Consider the following 15,085-nt stretch of genomic DNA (forward strand, 5'->3'; position numbering starts at 1 on the left):
AGATTCATTCCCTGGCCTTGCTCAGTGGGTTAAGGATCTGGCATTGCCGTGGCCGTGGCATAGGCCTGCAGCTGCAGCTCTGATTCTACCCCTAGCCCAGAAACTTCCATATGCCACAGGAGTGGCTGTAAAAAGAAAAAAAAAATGTGATTTTTTCCAGTTAGTACTGCTATGTATTATTCTATGATAAACAATAATGAACCCAGATCTCTAAAACAACTTCACCATTTCAAATGCTGACAATAGACCTAAAAAAATTTGTTCCTGATAAGTTTTATCCTATGCCTGAAAGAAGAAAAAACTCAGACATCTTATCTCATGGCCACAGGAGGAATGTGAGAAAACTGTGCATACATTATGTGATACCATATAGTACTGGAAGTGGGGCTTGAGTCCCCATTATGTGATACCATATAGTGCTGGAAGTGGGGCTTGAGTCCCCAGTTTACATTTCTTACTTTGCTGTTTTAAAAACAGTTTGATTCTGCTACAGCTGATTGGAAGTATGATGGAAACCACATGTTCCTGAATTTTAAATGAATATAAACCAGTTTTCAGATGTGGGATTCTATCAACTGAGAAATGAATTATAATTCAGGATTATTCCCATCTTTTTCATCCTATGTAAACATTTTAGCCCAGTCATAATTGTATTCAAGATGACTTAGAACACAGGATGCTGTGTAATTAAGATTTATTAATGGATGGTCATTGATATACTCTTGGGCCTGACATGTGAGAAATTGGTATTTGTTGTCTGTTTCTTTCTATTATGATTTTGAACATGAACCCTTCTTCACATGTACCAAGGAGAAAGGTATACTTGCCCACAACCAGTGATCCCCTTGGATTTGTCTCAGCCTCTGATATGTTGCCAATGTTAGCATAATACTTACTTCTGACTTTTCAAACCTTGTTTCCAATATGCCTTTAAAAATCTACGTGTGGGAGGTGGGAGGGTGGGTGGGGTGTTTAAATGAAGGACAATGTCTCGAATGAGTGCAAAAATATGTAGAAAAAATTGCCTCTCATTTTTCATTCTACTTGCTGAATGAGAAATGAGAGGCTTTGCATTTCTAGAAAGACATATTGGGTAGGACCAAAGAAAAGATGCAGTCCATATAAGGGAAATAATTTGGTCCTTCCTTGTGATAAATGCTTTGGACTGAAAATTCTGCCTCTGGCACAATGATCTCCAGAGTTTGTGTTCCCACTGCAGATAACCCTGATGGGGGCAGCATACACTGGAGTCTGTCACATCAGGACTGTACATCTAATTAGCAGGATACTTCCCCATTTCCCCACCTTCTTGTGAAGAGAACACCTGGGGAATTTTCTGCACAGTTCTGCCTCTGAGAGGGGCTGCCTGGAATTCCACTCCGAGAGTTTGAACACATACAGCTCTGAGCAGAGATGGTTGTGGGATCTTTTCCCTGAAGCCAACACAGTCAGACATTTTCTCAAAAAGGAAGTGAGAATATCAATAGCAGTAATTTCTTTATTTTATTTTATTTAAACCTAATTGTGTAGAGGCCCAGATAATTTTTTTTTTTCAGGTCTACCTACAGCAACAGAGTGTCAAGGCAGACTGGGAAGCAATTTGTTCTTTTGTCACAAGGTAGTTAGAGTAACATAGCTGAACCCCTCACACAGCTCTTCAGTCATTATTGAGTTAAATCAAGTGTTTTATATGGAGTAAATTAGACCATTCTGAGTTAAACTGACATGTTGCAACTGTCTTCAAGTAGAATTTTGGGATTATATTTCATCAAATACCACCAACAATTTCAAAACCAGAAATCATTTGCTGGGGTCCACGTCCTCCAAATACCTCTATCTTCAAGTATCCAGGAAAGGAACTGGCTTTCAGCAACTGTTACTCAAACCTCAAATGCACACACACAAAAAAGTCAGCTTAAAAACAGCAGAAGAATAAATTTTATTTTTAGTTACCAGATGTTAGGTGCTAATGAAGGATGGCAGTGAATGGAGTTTTCAGAAGAGTTAAGTGACTGACATTAGGGTGAATAATGGGAAGTGATGTAAAGGATGTTTCTAACTTCGGAAGCTCAGTCACACAAACATTCAGGATGTTTGCACATTTCCAGGGAGAACAGCAAAATTAGAATACTCGAGTCTAAGAAGCACCTAAAACCCGATGACTCATTTTGTCTTTCATTTAGGTAAAAACTCTAAAACACAAATACATCTAAATATGGCATGAAGGAAAGAAAATAGGTTCTCAAATAAAATAACATAAAAGAAGTGAATGGTAATTACGAACTCCTCAAAGATTTCCATGTCTAAGAAAAGATGCGGTTAATTTAGCCATTGGATCAAACTGCTGTGCTCAATGTACAGTTTCTGTCACTTAGCAGGAGCCGGCCTTTGGGCAGCTTACTTACCTTTTGTTACCTCAGTTTCTTCATCTGTAAAATGGAAACGCTAATAGTATCTATATTCTGGGAAGGTACTCCTTGGAAGTGTGAATAAATTAATATGTACACAGCACTTAACAAAGTGCCTGGGTCCTGGTGACTGATCACTACATACTGAGAGTTAGGATGATGATGATGATGAGTATCATTTGGAAAACTAATGTTCTTGGGATCCCGGTATCTATAATTCTGGAAGATTCCAAATATTCTGGGTAATGAAATGTATGGGTTTAATTTTGATGTTTTTGTGACTTTAAAATAATAGAGATTACACAGGCTTGTTTTGCCTTTTAAATGAGTCAGGCTATCATGTAAATATATTAAAGTTGTTCAAAAGATCAACCATGTGTGGAAACCCCCAGGAGACCTTGCTCAAGGTTATCATCAGAAAATACGGGATTATAATCCCACAAGGCTCCTGAGCACAAATCAGGCATATCAGTGACATACAAATAAAGTAAAGAATAGGAATAACCATTTCTGGTCTGAAGTCTTTCTGTCCTGAGTGGAGATGCAAGGACAAAGAAGCCAAGATATTTCCTTGCAATTCTCCAGGGTGTGATGACAGCCCATTTCTTCCTTGGAAATAGTTCCCATGTGTTTTTTCCTCTTTATACTCCTTAGCACTCCTTAGCCAGGGTCTAGTCACTTTAGCACCAGATTCCTTCCATCAGCTAATTGGTTATGCTTTGTGAGACTACTTCTTCCATTACCCTAATGCTAACCTAACTTTTGCTTCTAAGAAGATTCTGAGGCAATTAGCAAAAGCTTTTGAAAAGCAAATCTTTCATCTCATCCTTCCATCATTAAGATTCCTCATTACTTTATACATTTATTAGAAAATGCAGTATCTGGTTATCAAGATTGCAAAGACATTTTCTGTTTCCTTGAAGGCAATTCTGTCTTGTTTTAAATGCCTAAAGAATTATGTATTGTAAAAATGTGATAAGTAGCTACAAACTTAATTAACATAAATTAACATTCCAATAAGATATATGAAATCTGGCAGGTGAAATACAAAATTCATCTGGGAGTTCCCTTAATGGCCCAGTGGTTAATGAACCTGAGTAGGGTCCATGAGGATGCCAGTTTGATCTCTGTCCTTGCACAGTGGATTAAGGACCTGGCATTGCTGTGAGCTGTGGTGTAGTTTGCCGACATGGGTCAGATCCTACGTTTCTGTGGCTGTGGTGTAGGCTGGCAGCTACAGCTCCAATTCGACCTATGTAGCCTGGGAATTTCCATATGCTGCAGATGCAGCTCTAAAAAGCCAAAAAAAAGAAAATGGAAAAATGGAAGAATAATTACTTTTTTTAAAATAAAAGGGAGTTTTATCTTCTATGTAAAGTGTATTCTTAAGTTATAGTAATTAAAACAGCCTGATACTCCTGCAAAAATAGAGCAATAGATCTGTAACACTTAACAGAGTTCAGAAACAGAAAAAATATACATTGAAGTTTAGTAAATGATAAAAGAAGCATTTCACATCAGAGAGGAAAGCATTAACTATTCAGTAAATGATTTTTCACCAATGAATATTCATTTGGGGGAAAAGTAAATTATTTAAATTACAATATATAGAAAGTGAACTCCAGGTGGATTAAACAGTTAAATAAAAATGAGAGAATATGTTTATAAATTTGGAGTGGGCAAAGTCTTTGAATAAATATGCAAAATGCAAATGCAATAAAGAAAAATATTCACAGTTTAACTCTGTACAAATTACAAAATTCCTATCCCATAACAGTTAATGGTGAAGGAACAGATAAGGAAGAAGTATTTGCAACAATATTTAAAAACATATAATGAAAAAACATCATTACATATAAAGAAAACACAGATTGGAAATTAAGTGTTATATGAAGATATAGAAAAATGAAGGGTATGCAAATTAGTTAAGTAGCTTTTATAGAAATTTGGTGGTTTTTATTGAAATAATTATTTATACTAGAAAAATACACATATGTGCAAAGTGATATTTAGAAATGTTTCCTTTTAGCATTTTAGTACCTCAGTGAAGTGATGATTAAATTATGGTACATTCATAACTATGCAGCATAAGAATAAGGAAGATCTATGTTTGGAGATGGGAAAATATTTTCAAGACACATTAAGTTAAAACATGGTACAAAACTAAATGGACAGTTTGATTTCATTTTTGTAAGCAAAACAAATTTTCACTAAACAAAACAGCATCATATATATAGCTTATCTATCTATCTATATGTATGTATAGAAAATGGGCTGAGATGATACAAGCTAAATTATCAATAGTGGTTTTTCTGCAGCATGTAATGAAAAGGAAGGGAGATGAATTAAAGCCAAAGAAAATTAAGCTTTATCTGTATTCTCACAATCAGAATGTTTTCATGCATAGCTTTTGAATTAAATATTTTTTTCTGCTCTCTTTTGTTTTCTTCTTTTATGTTTTGATGACAATCTTTAGTGTTATGTCTGGATTGCTTTTCCTTTTTTTTTTCTTCTATACATTTTCCTCCAGTGTTTCCATTTTTTTTTTTTTTTTTTTTTTTTGTCTTTTCTGGGCAGCACCCATGGCATATGGACATTCCCAGGCTAGGGGTCCAATCAGAGCTATAGCCACCGACATACACCACAGTCACGGCAACGCCAGATCCGAGCCATGTCTGCGAACTACACCACAGCCTATGGCAATGCCAGATCCTTAACCCAGCGATAGAGGCTAGGGATGGAACCCCCAACCTCATGGTTTCCAGTCAAATTCATTTCTGCTGTGTCACAACAGGAACTCCTGCTTTTTCTTTATTGTGTGTATATCTACCGTAGATTTTTCATTTGTTGTTACCATGAGGTTTTGATATAGGGGTCTATCTATATATACAAGATTGTTTTAAATTTCTGGTCACTTAATTTCCAATGCATTTTCAATGTCTTGCATCTGTACTCTCCTTTTATCACAATTTCTTTTTTCCTTTTTTTTTTTTTTTTGGTCTTTTTGCCATTTATTGGGCCACTCCTGAGGCATGTGGAGGTTCCCAGGCTAGGGGTCGAATCAGAGCTGTAGCCACCGGCCTATGCCAGAGCCACAGCAACGTGGGATCCGAGCTGTGTCTGCGACCCACACCACAGCTCACAGCAATGCCAGATCCTTAACCCACTGAGCAAGGCCAGGGATGGAACCTGCAACCTCATGGTTCCTAGTTGGATTTGTTAACCACTGAGCCATGATGGGAACTCAACAATTGCTGGTTTTGTTATCATATCTGTGTGTATGATTTCCTACCTTTAATTTGTGTTTGCCTTTACTGGTGATCTTCCCATTCATAATTTTCTTCTTTCTGACTGTGACTTTTTCCTTTCCTTTAGCATTTGTTGTAATGCTCATTTGGCAGTGCCGAATTCTCTTAACTTTTGCTTGTTTGTAAAGTTTTGATTTCTCCTTTGAATCTGAACAAGAACCTTGCTGGGTAGACTATTTTTTATTGTAGGTTTTCCCTTTTTATCACTTTAAATATATTGCTCCACTCCCTTCTGGCCTCCAGAGTTTCTGCTGAAAAGTCAGCTGGTAACTTTATGAGGTTTCCCTTGTATGTCATTTGTTGCTTTTCCCTTGTCACTTTAAAACATTTTCCCATTGTCTTTAATTTTGGTTAGTCTAGTTAATATCTGTCCTCCTTTCAGTTTATTCTATATGGGACTTTCTGCACTTCCTGGACATGAATGAGTGCTTCCTTTCCCAAATTAGGGAAGTTTTCAGCTATTATCACTTCAAAAATTTTCTCAGCCCCAACATCAATGTGTGTGATATGAAGTCCTCTGAGTTCCTTCTCTCTTCCTTCTCAGCTAAATCCTCCACACTTGTTCAGACTTTACCTGCTTTAGATACATCTGGGTTAATTAGTAAACATTCCTGGCAATCAGTTTGAGCCTAACGTCTAGCTGAGGACAGATATCATGCTGAAAGTTTTGGTGGCTGATGAATGTAAGAAGACAGGATAAATCTATATTATGAATCACCTCTTAAGAGCAGAACCAAGGGCTACATACTAAGCATTTAATTAGTACACAAATGAATGAATGAATGAATGAACAAGGAACTGAGATTCAAAACATGTTTTTTGGTATCCATGAAATATTTCAGAGAAGACAAAATTGCTTCTGTAGGTTTTGGAAATAAGAAGAGCAGATTATTATTCAGAGGTCTTGACTGATTCTATTTCCATTTCTCTCCAGCTATAATAGAAGCATATTTTGGTACAAGAGGGAGGGCTCCCAGGTTTAGCTGTGCTTCTAGTTGATGTTTTTTGTGTTAATAAACATATAACATCTCATTTTTATGATAACTCTGCTCTTCTACCAAAGAAGCTGATCCAGGAAACAATAGACTTAAGTCTATTCAGATATAAGAAGAGACATTTGAATGTTTAAGGTCTTGGGAAAAATTAAATTAAGGGTCTATTTCTATGTTTGAAGTAATTAAAATATCATTAATTGAATTAAACTTACCTGTTGTTAGATGCCTTTAGAAGGCAATGTTCTTGGCATGTTGCCAATTAGTTCTGAATGATGGGCAAGATCTGGAAGATGAGGTAGTGGACTAAGGATGCATTTCAGAAAGTTTTTGTAGAAGGAGATCTGGAAAGTTGGAAGACTCCACTTCAAAGGTGACATTTGAAACGACACAATGAAGGTAAAAGAAGTTGTGCTGATTTGTAGTTGGAGAGACAGAAAGAAGGAAATACTAAGAAATAGATTCTGGCCTAAACTATCTATTTGATCTATCGATCAAAAAAGAGGTATATAAACAAGCAGTTAGGGAAGAAAATGAGCATATGTATAGGAGAAAGTAGAGCTGATTGATCAACCAAATAAGAGAAGAGTCAGAGGAGATTTAGGAGAGAAACTTGTTAGCAAAGTCATCAAAATGGAGTCTTGCCCAAATACCAGCTGTCTTTGAATCAGTGATAGAATTCTTGCTTCTCACTCAAGTTTGTTTCTTAACAGTGCACTTTATCTTATCCACCAGTGTTCCAAATATAACTTAAACTAGTGAAGGTAATGTATGCTTTCCTTATATATGATCAAAATCATACATTTTACATACTAATCGTATTAATCCCAAATAATGAAATTAAGTGTGAATTTGGATTTGGATTGGATACTTCCTAGAGTAACCATGCTAAAGGCAAAGCAAAGACATCATGTTTAATTATAGGAGAGTACACTATTTAAAATCATTTTTAATTTTTTTCTAATTTATTATATGTTTTATGTTAAAGCATTGTAGTTCACCATGTATATACACTGCAGATTTCATTACCACAAATCTAGTTACCATTCACCACCATACAGTTTTCCCCCTTTACCTATTATTCCCTTCATTGTTTCCTTTAAAATTATAAGACAATGATTAATGCTGTAAAAACATAACTATTTTTAAATGAAATAAATTTAAATGCAATTCTTTTGTGTCTTGAAAATTTTAACTCATAGTTTATGCAAAAATCATTTTCATTTGGCTGCTGACATAAATTCAAAATATGGATACCAAAATGTTTTAACATACTCTGCTTACTTAAATTCCTAAATTCCCTATATCTTCTGACTTCTACAATATTTCCAAATTGACACAGAGCATCTATTAAGTGACTTTGTCTTGGGAGACTTTAGCAAATCCAGGTTTATTGAACCTTTAATAAACTTATTTCAAAAAGAATCTGGATCCAATGTAGATAGGAATAAAGAAGAGAGAAAATGTAGTTTAGTTCCAAAATAAACATTTTGAAGACTCAATTGTTCTACTCATTGATTTTTCATAAGATAAAAATATTAATCTCAAGAATCTGTCCTATATTTATGTGGGACATGTATAAATTAAATATAAATAAATTGATATAGGATCAAATGTAAATTTAAAAATCAGTTTGCATTGTCTATATGAGGCTGTTTGTTTGAGTCAGGAATCTCAGTGTCTGCCAACATTTCATACAATTTCTTGTTTTTTGATTTCAAAAATGTTCATAGTTCTTGTTAATTAAAAAGCGCCATTCTGCATACATTATCAGTTCTAGTCCTCCAAGGTGCTAAGTAGATGCTAAGATGGAATTAGAAATGTAAGAGATTTATTAGAGGGAAGTCTTGTGAAAGACAAACATGAGAGGGGCTGGAGGTGTCGGCCAGCCCTGCGTTTTGCAGAATGGTGTTTTTTTTTGAGGGAGGATCTGAATACCAAGTTTCTTTGGCTGCCCAATATGAAAGAATGGCCTATAGGCTAGATGAACAATAAATTGGAATCTTTTGATTCAATTTTTGTCTAGTGCCTTTTAATAATAATGATGATAATGATAATAATAATAATAATAATACCTCCCATGGGTATAGTGTGGCACAAATTACAAAGTGTCATAATATACTTTATCTATTTTTATCATCCTGATTCAACAAATGTGTGGGGCTGAGAGATAAAGTAATATTGCCAAAATTCACTTTTATCAGAGCTAGGACTTCACCAAACCACAGCTGCTTCACTTACATGCAGATGAAATCTCAGATAGTTTATCTTGATTTTTCTCCTCTCTCCTTTTATTTTTGTTTTTTTTGTTTTGTTTCATTTTGTTTTTGGCTGTGCACCTATAGCATGTAGAAATTTCCAAGCCAGGGAATGAACTTGCTCTAGAGCAGTGAATCATGCCACTGCAGTGACAATACTGGATCCTTAACCTGCTGTGCCACAAGGGAACTCTGATTTTTCTTTTTGATGAAATATAATATATTGACAAAAAAGTTAAATTTAACTTGTATGCACATTTCAGTTTATAATTATTAAGCAAATACCCAAATTACCACCAATAGAACTTTAACATGACAGGAATTCTTATATGCCTCCTTCTAATCACAATCTCATCCTTTTCTGGAGATAGAACTTTTGAGAAATAAAAACTGGAAATAACCTCAATATCTATCAACAATTGAATGGGTAAATAAATTGTGGTATATCAATACAAAGGATTATACCTCCTACCAATATAAAAACTACATTATTTATACACACAGCAACAGAAATGACTCAAATTATCCTGAAAGAAGGAAATGACACAAAATGATACATACTTTATGATTCACTTATATAAATGCTAGAAATGCAAACTAATCTATAGTGACCAGAAAAGCACATTAGTGGTTGCCTAAGACTAGGAATCAATAAAGGGGTAGGCTATTATTGAGGGGCATCAGAAAACTTTTGGGGAGTTATAAATATTCTAGATCGATCTGTCAACTCTTTGAATTGTACAGAATAAAATTTATTATATTAGAATTAAACTGCATAATGATGGAGGGGGAAATGGCTTTAATGACAATTACAAAAATCTCTATGGGTTGTATATTTTTCTACTTCCCCTGTTTCTGTCAAGATTTAATTTTTGTATTTTGAGACTTACTATTTGGTTACCAGTGGCAATGTGGCATCTCTGTGAAAAATTTAATCTTTTATCAGTGTCAAATGACTTTATCTTTGGTAATGCTTTTTGCTTAAAAGCAAATTTTGTCTAATATAAATATAGCTATGTCTGCCATGTTGTTTGCTGGAATTGCATAGTATGCCCCTTTATGTCCTTTGCTTTAAACAATTATGTGAAGGACAGATCTCTGTTTAGAAACAAGTCTGATAATCCTTGTCTCATAACTGAAGCATTAAGCCCATTCACATTCTTAAAAGATGATTTTTATGGGTATGGACTTCTAGATCGGTGATTATTTTATTTCCACATATATAAACAATCACACTACTGACTTTCAGCTTCTATTGTTGTTTGTTTGTTTTGCTTTTGCATCTGCAGCATATGGAAGCTCCCAGGCTAGGGGTCGAATTGGAGCTATAGCTGCCGGCCTACATCACAGCCACGGCAATGCCAGATCTGAGCTGCGTCTGTTATCTACACCACAGTGCACAGCAGCACCAGATCCTTAAGCCACTGACTGAGGCCAGGGATTGAACCTACATCCTCATGGATACTAGTCACATTCGTTACCTCTGTGTCACAACGGGAACTCCCCTATTGTTGCTCTTACAACCGTATATTTTTGTGTAACATTTTTTTAATACCTGATACCAACACACTGCAGCAAGAACAAATCACGTATTTTTATTTCTTTCAACTAAAGATGGATAATTGTGAAAGAAGGCTAACCTACCTTCTTAACTCAGCAGTGGTTCTAGCATCCTATGTAGTACAGTGAATTCTGTTGGGCAAGCTTATCTCTGGTTGTCCAAATAGTTCGTTCCACTTTCACCTTAACTTTCTCCTCCAGCTCAGGAATGTTGGGATAAGGAATGTGTTGGTAGATGAGCTGTGGTGTGGAGTTTCCCTCAGGGGAGCCCATAAAACAGAATGTCTCATACATGACATTTCCTAGTGTCTTTGCACACATGTTGGATTTGACCTCCATAACAAATTCTAGTGGGGAAAATGTTTCTACCTGTTACTTTTTACAGACATGGAAACTAATATACAGAGAGTTAAGAAATTTGTTGGAGATCATGCCTGCTACAAGCTTTCTTGGTGCTACTCTACATGGTTGCTGGGATTTTAGGAATTTATTTTTAGAGGTATGGGTTACATATTGGTGTGAGGCAGCACTGTCCAAAAGAAATACCAAGTGAGTCATATACGTAATTAAAATTTTTGGGTTACCATGTTAAAAAAAAAAAGTGAAATAAAACATAAAAAAAAAAAAAGCTGACTAGCTCAGTATCCTTGTGATAATCTTGCCTTTTTTTCCTGTGTCTGCTTTAAGAGAGTTGACTTTCTTTGGTGTTTTGCAGTTTCATGATGACATTTCTAAATGTGGTTTTATTTATTGAATCTGTTGTACTGAGTTCTGGAAAATTATCCGTTATTATCTTAATTATTACCTTTAATTATCACCTCAAATTATAACCCTTGTCCTCATTACTTTTCTGAATTTGTCCCCTTCTAGAATTCCAGTTAAAAGTATATAAGCTCTTCTATCATCCATCTCAACTTTTCACTATATATTTCATCTTTTTGTATTTCTATGCTTCATTCTGGTTAATTTTCTGAGCTATTTTCCAATTCACTAAATCTTTTTCATCTGTATCTGATTTTCTTTTCACCCCTCAACTAAGTCCTTATATTTGTTTCTTATTTATGTTTATTTTATAGTGTTTAATTTATCTTCAAATTGTCCAAGTGTATTTATTTATTTATTTTTGGCTATCCACATGGCATATGGAATTTCCCAGGCCAGGGATTGTATCTGAGCTGCAGCTGCAACCTAAGCCACAGCTGCAGCAACACAAGCATCCTTAACCTGCTGTGCCACATCAGGAACTCCACTAAGTTTATTTTTACAATTTCCTTTTTTTGCAAATATTTTCAACTTGTCTTTAAGATTTTTAACTGAAGTAAGCATATTTGTTTTATCTGTTGGTTATTTTCTTGGTGCCTTATTTTCTTGTATAATTTTATTTTTTAATTTTTTACTGGGGACTACTCAGTATTTCCTTATTTTTTTTAGTGATTCTTTCAGGCCTAACATTAGGTGTCTTCCTGCAGAGGTAAACTGCATTTCCTTCTGCAGGCCCTGTGGGCAGCACTAATTTGGTCATGCCATCAAACAAATGTATGGCCTGAGATGGTTTGGCTGCCCAAACAATGTAATCTGGGCTTCAGACCTATCTCAGGATAAGGCTGTGGTGACCACAACTTCTCAGGGACTTTCTCTGCCCTCTTATCTTTTCTATTTACACAGTGTCATGGCAGCAACCTTCCCTACAATCTCCTGAGGGATGTGTATAGGGGTGGGTGGGGGATTTATTTATGATTAGTTTTTACCCTGAGATGAACCCCATGGCACCCACCTTAATGAAGGGAGGGGCTTATTATAAACTTATTACTGTGAGTGGACTCTGGGCCCTAACTTCTGACAGCCTCATATCCTGAGTCCAGATTATCCATGTTCAGCAAATGCTCTCAAGGCAGAAGAAGCTTCAGTGTTTCATTTATTTCTCTGGCTTCCACTTTCCCTTAGGTTTCAGCTTGACAGTGTTTTTCCACCTTGTTAACTTTTTTACACTTTTAAGATGATTAAAAAAAAAAAAAAAAAAACGTAACCGTATTTTAGTTGTTTCCAGCAGGATTTTGTTTACTGAAAAAAGACAACTTTTGTTCTTAGTCCTTATGATCGGAATCATAATCTGAAAGTTAACTAATGGGAATGATTAGAACACATCTTTCAAGGTGGAGGAATATGACAGTGTGGCAAAGAATCACAATGTTTTCCAGAGCAAAAGATAAACAATTTTGTCTTGGGGTATAAGGTGCTTATTTCATTTTTCAAGATATAGTTTTGCAGCTTCTAACTAGTTAGGCCGTGCCACCCAGTAGAACTGTGTAAGTCTTCACTTCATCTTTAATAGACTCTTTCAAATCTCAAAACAAATATGTTTTGGTTCACTTGGGCTACTATGACAGAACACCACAGACTAGGTGGCTTATGAGCAATAGAAAGTTATTCCTCACAGTTGTGGAGGCATGAGGAGATACTGCATCTGGTGAGAACATGCTTTTGTTCATAGACATCTGTCTAATTGCTGTGTCCTCATGTGGCAGAAGTGGCAAGAGAGCCCTCTAAAGTCTCTTTTAGAAGGGCATTAATCCCTTTCAGGAAGGGTCCATCCTCATGACATAATCACTTTTCAAAGACCCACCTCCTAATACCATCACATTGGGCATTAGGATTTAACAAATAAATTTTGGGGGAACACAAACATGTAGTCTATAACTGTATGAAATCCATGAGTGTCTATGAGTGGTCAGTATGTAGTGGAAGGTCATGTCTTAAATGGAAGGATTAGATGATGCTCTTCTCCACCCCATTTCATTTATAATTTTCTCTCCTGCTTGAGATAGGTCAAAAGATGCAATTTTAGGATGAAAAGAGAGATTTTGATTTCATGGTTTATTTTGAAACTTATTATCAAATACATCATTGCTGGGACATGATAAGGTGGGAATAGACCACAAAAATAATTAATAGCTAACTGATACTAAAATATAGGCTACTGAGAAATGAGAGAGTTAGTTTTCCACTCCCATTCCATGCTAATTAATAAGATTAATTAGCAGGTCCTCATTTACCGTGGTTTTTCAACAAGTGGTAGATAGACTTAAAGACTAGTTTCTTACTTGAAATATGAGTGAAATAAACATTAGGAGAAATAAATCTTTCAATTTTTCATCATGAATGTGAAGTTAAAAAAATAGGTTCAAATTTGCATTGTAATGAGGACTCCTATGAGAGAATGTCAGTTTTAAAATGAGTGATGAAATAAGATAAGGCACTAAAACTTACAAATGTCCTATTAGTAAAGCTCAGCATCTGTTGCCTGGAAAAGAATAACATTTAAGCCACTGTTTTTAGTGAGGAGAGAGAATAAATATGGATGCCATCAATTCCAAATGACCCACTTTTCAAGATTTTCCTGACACTTCTCACAATATATGTTTAAAAAAATATTTCCAAGAATGTCAATAGAATATTTCCTGAATTTCAGAAACCACATTTACTAGCATCTGTAGCTCTACTCAGACATAAAAGTTAATACATCAGCATGAAATTGTATAGCATGAGACCAGCAGATTGGTTAGAAACTGTATCTGTAAAATATCAGCCTTTATTAGTATTAACCAAATTAATCTTTGGGAGATAATTTGGAAGAGTCCCCGTCATATGTTAAAGTTCTAGCTTTAAAACAGCTCATTATAAGAGTTCCCAGATGGCTGAGTGGTTTAAGGATCTGGCATTGTCACTGCAGCAGATAAGGTAGCTGCTGTGGTGTAGATTCTATCCCTGGCCTGGAATTTCCACATGCAATGGGCATGGCCTAAAAAAATTAACTCATTATAAAGTTAAAATAAATGGGGCATGGTGGAATGATTTGTAGATATACAGTTCAGTTGTGGCTCTCTAGAAAAACAAACCTGAGGAATTGGCTAATTTAAATATACAGCTAATGCATCTGCTTTCCATGTGTCAATCAATGAAATGTTAGGAATATATTTTGTTATATTGACCCTTACTTGTTTTCATATGAATTCCTAGTAGAATAGATGATAAGTTGGTAACTTCTTATTCAAGATGTTACAAATCTGTAAGCTTCATGTACTGTGTTAATTTGATACACTTAGCTAGTTTTTTTTTTTTTTTTTCTTCAAGTAGAAATTATTTTTTACTGGGCATCTTTAGTAAAAGGACTTTTCTTTTAAATTTCCATCAACCAATGATAAGGGTGGTTGAGGTATTAGGCCCAGAGAAGCTGGGGTTCCCTGCTTGGGCACAGGCTAGAGTTACAAAGGACTGAAAATTTACTGTCTCAAATAGGCTTCAGAATATCTAGTCACTGGGAGTTCCTTTTGTGGTTCAGTGGTTAACGAACCTGACTAGGAACCATGAGGATGCAGGTTCGATCCCTGGCCTTACTTAGTGGGTTAAGGATCTGGCATTGCCATGAGCTATGGTGTAGGTCGCAGACATGGCTCGGATCCCGAGTTGCTGTGGCTGTGGCTGTGGCTGGCAGCTGTAGCTCCAATTTGACCTCTAGCCTGGGAACTTCCACATGCTGTGGTGTGTGAAAGTTAAAACAA

This window comes from Sus scrofa, chromosome 4 (genome assembly GCF_054392235.1).
Source record: "Sus scrofa isolate SSC_HxYL_T2T_F1_AM1 chromosome 4, Sscrofa_HxYL_maternal_Yorkshire_Landrace_v2.0, whole genome shotgun sequence".
Lineage (NCBI taxonomy): Eukaryota > Metazoa > Chordata > Mammalia > Artiodactyla > Suidae > Sus > Sus scrofa.